This window comes from Sciurus vulgaris (genome assembly GCF_902686455.1).
Source record: "Sciurus vulgaris genome assembly, chromosome: 4".
In the NCBI taxonomy this organism is placed as follows: Eukaryota; Metazoa; Chordata; class Mammalia; order Rodentia; family Sciuridae; genus Sciurus; species Sciurus vulgaris.
Window position 1 is genome coordinate 8,240,418 of NC_136464.1, and position 6,117 is coordinate 8,246,534.

A 6,117-nucleotide genomic window follows, 5' to 3' on the forward strand; every position below is an offset into this window, starting at 1 on the left:
CAAGCTCCAGATGATGGCAGTCCCCTTACTTCACTTTGCACAGACACCAAAAAATAATGGACTATATGAGAACTCAAGGAATGCAAGGAATTGGACCTGGTGTTCTCATGAGGTGAGTTCTAAAGGTGATATTCTGTGCTTGGTCCAGGCGGAAGGATGGACAGGGTGGCTGACCTGGTCTGCTATCATCCTCTGCACTAGACACTGTGGCACAGGGACAGACTTACGGCCTCCAGGGCCTTCCTCACTGAAATGAGAAAGGCACACCCAAGTGGCCAGGCTTCAGAATCCTTCTCCCAGATGCACCCAAGGGAACAAGACAAGGCGGGGTGGGGTGGCACACTTCTGGGATCCCAGTGGTTTGGGAAGCAGAGACAGGGGAATCGTGAGTTCAAAGCCAGCCTCAGCAAGGGTAAGGCGCTAAGCAACTCAGTGAGACCCTGTCTCTAAAGAAAATCCAAAATAGGGCTGGGATGTGGCTCAGTGGTTGAGTGCCCCTGAGTTCAATCCCCAGCACTTAAGAAAGAAAGAGAGAGAGAGAGAGAGAGAGAGAGAGAGAAAGAAAGAAAGAAAGAAAGAAAGAAAGAAAGAAAGAAAGAAAGAAAGAAAGAAAGAAAACAAGTCGGGCCTATCCCATCCCAATGTTCAGCAAAACCACCATGGGGGTCACAAGGGTGAGGCAAGGCACCTTTTTGCTGGACTTCCACGGCTGTGACCCATAGCAAGAGGGTTTCCCCTGGGAGATCCTGATGGGGCTGGCGAGACACCAGACCCCATAAATGTCCCTGTGCTCCAGAAGAGGCTTATTTACACACTAGTTGTAAAATAGGATTGTTGAGGTTTGGAACAATTTCAGTTGGCGAGGAAACTTGGCATTCGAAGCCTTTTCAAGCAGGGGGTTTGGTTACTATTAATAATTTAAGCAATCGGTCTGAATGAGTGCAGTGAGTGAAGGCACCACCCAGCAGGCCTTGGGGGCTGGGTGGCGGGGTTTGAGCCAGACCCGGGCAGTCACTATGATCTGGTCCTTAGGAGATGGGAAGCGCCCACCACCCAGTTAATCAAGGAGCCTGGGATGGCATCTGATGCTCTCTCCCACCCACCACTCCCTCTCTGTGGCATGGGGCGTGACTGAGGCCTGGACCCTGAGACTTCTGTCTCCAAATACAGAGTTGAGGCTCTTTGAAACCATCGCACCATGGGCTTTGGGTTCTATTAAACATGCACAATTCCTGTTGTGGGAAGAAGTCTAATGCTGACTGTACCATCCCTGAACATGAGTGCAGGGACACAGAAGTCACCATGCGTTGCTGTTCCCAAGAACACACACATGCAAGGGACAGGCACGGTCCTTTGAGCCAAACGTCCACAGCATCTGAAAAGTCCTCGACTACCTTGCACATGGTAAACAAGCTCCGCTAGGTGGACCAGAGTCACGTCTGACCTATGATATGCTGGATATGCTCTGGCAGGATGCTCTGCACCCAGAGTCTCCCCTGCTGCCCTGAGAGATGGTGGCCTGTGCACTGCCCAGCAGTCCCAGGACGACCTGGCAGCGCAGTGGCCTCTGCTATGTGAGTTCTTCCAGAGTCCCTGGGGGTAGGTGGCGGTGGCCCTGCAGACCGAGCTTGACATGAAATGTGTAGCAGTCACCTACCAAGACCATCTGTGCCCACTCGGGATGCTGGGGGAGCATGTGCCCTGGACAAACGGGCTGGTTTCCTAAGAACGACTCGTGCCCTTAGGAAAGGTGCCCTCAGATGGTGGATTCCTGTGCCCCCCCGTCTCTCCCTCCCTGCCCCTCCCTTCTCTCCTTCACGTCCTCACGTCTCTTCCTTCTCTTTTTGGGCAGCTAAATATATATTGATTTCCCCCATGCCTTCTGTTCCTAATTTTGACAGGACTTCAAGATTTCTGTCCTTTCCTGTGGACCACAGGAGTGGTCACTGTCCCAGGAGCCCCGCGCTCCTCTGTGCTCTCTGGGCTCCATCCTGAACGCACCCTGAGCTCCTGCCCACTGGCCCTCATGGGGCAGGTCACTTCTCTGAGTCTGGCCACATGTACCTCCCCACTCTCAGTTCTGGCCCAGACCTCGCTGTCTCTGTGAAGCCTCCCAAATCCCTCCTTCCCTCCAGCCCAGTCCCCAGCTTTCTCTGCACCCCAGCACTGGGCACACACCCTGGTGTGCAGCCTGCCCACAGCCTAGAGTGGCCCCCAGGGTCTGGCACACGGAGCTGGCAGGTGCCACTTGTCATTCTGCCCTCCACCCCAGGACTGGGCTTCCTGAGCCCCTGGCAGATCATGGCCTCTGTACAGCGTATCCAGGTAGGGTTAAGTGAAGCCCCCATAGATCCTAGTCATTTCCTTCCCCTCTTGCAAATTCCCTGGGAAGTAGGAGAATCCCATTCCTTGTAATCTGACTCCTCCCCACTTGGTAATTGCCCTCCCCCAAACCAAACATCCAGCTCCTGTTCCTCCTCCCTGTGTTTGGGGAAGAAGGCACAAGAAGGCCTTAACCTCATGGCTGCCTCTGGAAACAAGAGGCAGGAGCCAGCCTGCAATCCCTGTCACCTTCCTGGGGCTCCATTCCAGGTGTGCTCTAAGGACGGAGCTCCATGTCCAGATCTTCTATTTACTTTTTAAATTTTTAACAAAGAATCTCTCTATGTTGCCCAGGCTACCTGGATCTTGTGATTCTTCTGTCTCAGAAGCAGCCTGGCTTTCAGGGGTGTGCCACCCCATCTGGCCCCTGCCACTTTCCTTTGACCAGGTCTGAGCAGTCACTATGATCTGGTTCTTGCGAAGCGCACTTCTCTCACACAGACTTCTCCCCTGACAACACCTAAAACGTCAGCCAGACAGATTCCCTGCAGGGTCAGGGGCTTGTGAACCATGTATTCTGGGTATGCAGGTGGCTGCTGAGCGCCTTCCCTGAGGATGAGGGGTGTGGCTGACGGTGGAGACGGCCACAGGGCCTAGGCCGCCCAGAGCTGGGCAAGGCGGGGAGCCTTCCCATCGTCACCAGCCTGCCCTTCCAGGGCTGTCCTGATTTGCATCCCCCTGAAACCTCTCTGCCCCCGGGAGCTACACATCACGCTGGAAGCGCTTCCTTGAGCCCTCAGCACGGGGCCTGGTGTCCAGCCTCCCCACAGTGCACGCCAGCTGTTGGGGACATTGTCTTTGTTCTAGCTGCTCCTGGGGGACCTGGCAGGGGCGGCCATACTGGAGGAAGCTGAGAACCCACAAGGGCCCCACACCCGGGACTGGAGTCTGGAACCATCGCTCCCTGACCCTGGCTCAGCTGGCTCAGCTTCCAGTTATGAGGCCAGGTGGGAAGAGGTGGGCAAACTCTGGGCAGGGACACAAGCACCAGGTGTCACACCTTCCACAGCCAGGCTGCAGGGGAGAGCTGGAGCCAGGACCCAAGCCCGTGTCCTGAGGGACCATCTGGGGGCCCAGGTTCCCCTTCCCTGGCAAGGCTTCCAACTCTACCACTTTCTGCCAACAGCCCAGTGCATCTGTCTGGTGCCTGGTCCCTTGAGTCCCTTGGGAGGAGCAACCCTGCTTTGCAAAGAGGCAAAGGCGGGCCGCCTCCCTGGGCCGGTATCTTCCAAAAATGGAGAGAGCCATTCTGTGTTTCTGAGAACAAAGTGATCCAGCCCTTGAATAAAGTCAGAGATGGGACTCTTTGCAGAACTGGGGAGATACAAGATAGTGGCGATTTACTAGAACTATCCAGCTCTCTACAGTTACCAGATATCTAAGATCTTCCCTGCGGGACTAGTTTGAAGAGCACCCACGTCAGTCACTGGGCACTGAATGTTAGAAATGCAGAATCCCAAGTCCTGCCCATCCTGCTTAAATTGATCTTTGAGGAGGGGACTTCAGAATCTGCATTTTAAACCACTTCCTTTGGTGATACTAAGGGATAGAAAAGTTTGAGCCACCGACTCCGTTCAGGCTTTTGGAAAGGAAGTCGGAGCCCCAAACACGCCCTGGAGCTCTTCCTTGTGATGCTCACGGGCCCAAAGATGTAAGCTGACCCAGGGGGTCTGGCACCTAATAAAATGTCCTCATTAAAATCAAGCAAATCAATTTATTCTGCCTTCCAGTTAAATGCTATCACTGTGCTGCCTCGGCTTCCTCTGAGCGTCTCGACACAGCCTGACAAGGCGCCTCCCTGCACCCAAGCAGGTACCTGGGTGAAAACCAGGACATGAAGCTGGCCCCATTCTTTCCATCTTCTCTCAGGAAGAAAGTCACATGAAAAGGAGAACTAACTTCACAAACAGGAGGACGGAGCTTTATTGCTCAGGGTGGCAGGAGCCCTGGCAGAGTGCTGGAATAACTGCAGGTAGAAAGGAACGACTCCGGGCACCAGCCTCCTCCCTGGGCCTTCTAAGTGAGCGCAGGGCAGCCAGCCAGCTGGGGGCATCTGGGAGGGAGCTGGCCACGGGGCACACGACCCACATGCCAGGGCACCCATCAAGCGCACTGTGCCCTTGGGGCCCCAGGGCTCTGAAATCCCCTCCTTCAAGAAGAAACCCAATTGGAAGTGGGGCAGAGGGATCACAAAAGCAAATTCTGAGGGTGCAGGACCAGGAACCGAGCCCTATGTGGCTTGCAAAGCGGGGCAGCCTGTCCTTGATGGGCGTAATTTCCAGGCTTCTCAAAACGTCTTGTCCCCATCGCTGCTCCCACGATTGGCCTTACACATCATGCCCTGCACTGGCTCCAGTCGAGCAAACTCAGGCCCCTGGACTGGGTGCTAGAAGTCCTGGGGACCCTAGTGTTATACCTGAGAAAACCATGTGACGTCTGATAAATTAAATTCCCAAAATGAGGTAGATCATTCAGTCAGGAATGAGGGAAGAGGGAAGAGATACACATGAACATTGCTTGGAAGGTAATTTTAGCAGAATTGGTGGATGCAGATCGCTAATGCAGCACTTTTGCCCTGCTTCCCCTTGGGTTTTAACACCGATGTCTAAAGGATAATGAAGCCCCCCATTTGACTTGTTTCGAGGTTTTGTTGACATGATGCCAACACGACTGGTTTTTATCAGCTTTTAAGCAGTTTTAGAATACAGGGGAAATTAAGAAATGCCTCTTTCAAGATATGTGGTGCTGTGGATGATAGATCTTGCTATTTAGCTAAAGAAGAGCTGCCACTGGAAGTATAGCCTGGTGCCTGAGCAGAGCCAGCAGGGAGAGGATTTGCCATAGTATCACTCCAAACCGAGAAGCGATGAAAACGTAGAACTGGGCCATCCACCGACCACATCCCCAACTCGGCCTCTCCTCGCTTGCCTGGCTTTGGAATATTCGTGTGAAATGGAGATTCTCCTGTCAGGTTCAGGTGTATGCTATGTCTTGGGCCCCAGCCTGATTGCAACCTCAATCGCACTTCTGGCATTGGGACAATGGAGGATGAACAGCTGCTTGTCACTGGGAAAACTCTCAAGAGTGTGTCTGTCATGATTGGAACTTGAGCAGCCAAATGGGTTCTGAACCAGAGCGATTTTGCTTCAGCTACATCGTCACGTGTGGCAGTGGTGTGTGGTAGATGCTTGCCAGCCAGCTGTCGGGACAAGAGGCCAGACTTGCAGCATTTGCTGATTTTCATGGTATAGAAACTTCCATGGCTGATGGAAAGCTACCAACATGATGACCCCCTCACAGAAGGCAGAGGGACATGCCCCAGTGGCTCCCCCAGGCAGGTGTGAGGTGCCTCTGCCAGCAATGGGAAGACTCAAAGCCTCCCTAGATGCTCCATCTGTCACCATTCTGGTCTCCATGGAAACCTTAGGACCAGACAACCCTGGGCCTGGCTGCGTTGCCTTTGAAATGAAAAGCTAAGAGTTAATAAGATGATATCTTTCCAATTAGACAGGCAGATACTTCTCTGCCTTTAAAGACTGGGGTTCACTGGCAGTGAACACCAACAGCCTCTGCCAGCTGGTCCCTGGTGGTGTGTCCTGCCCCCCGTGCTTCCTGAGCTAGGGCGTGTGGAACTATACGGAGAGAGGGGGACACCTGGTTCCGTGGCTCCCCCTCCTTTCCACTCTGAAGGGATCACTTTAGGATCGAGAAACAACGGCTTCGAGCACTCACAAA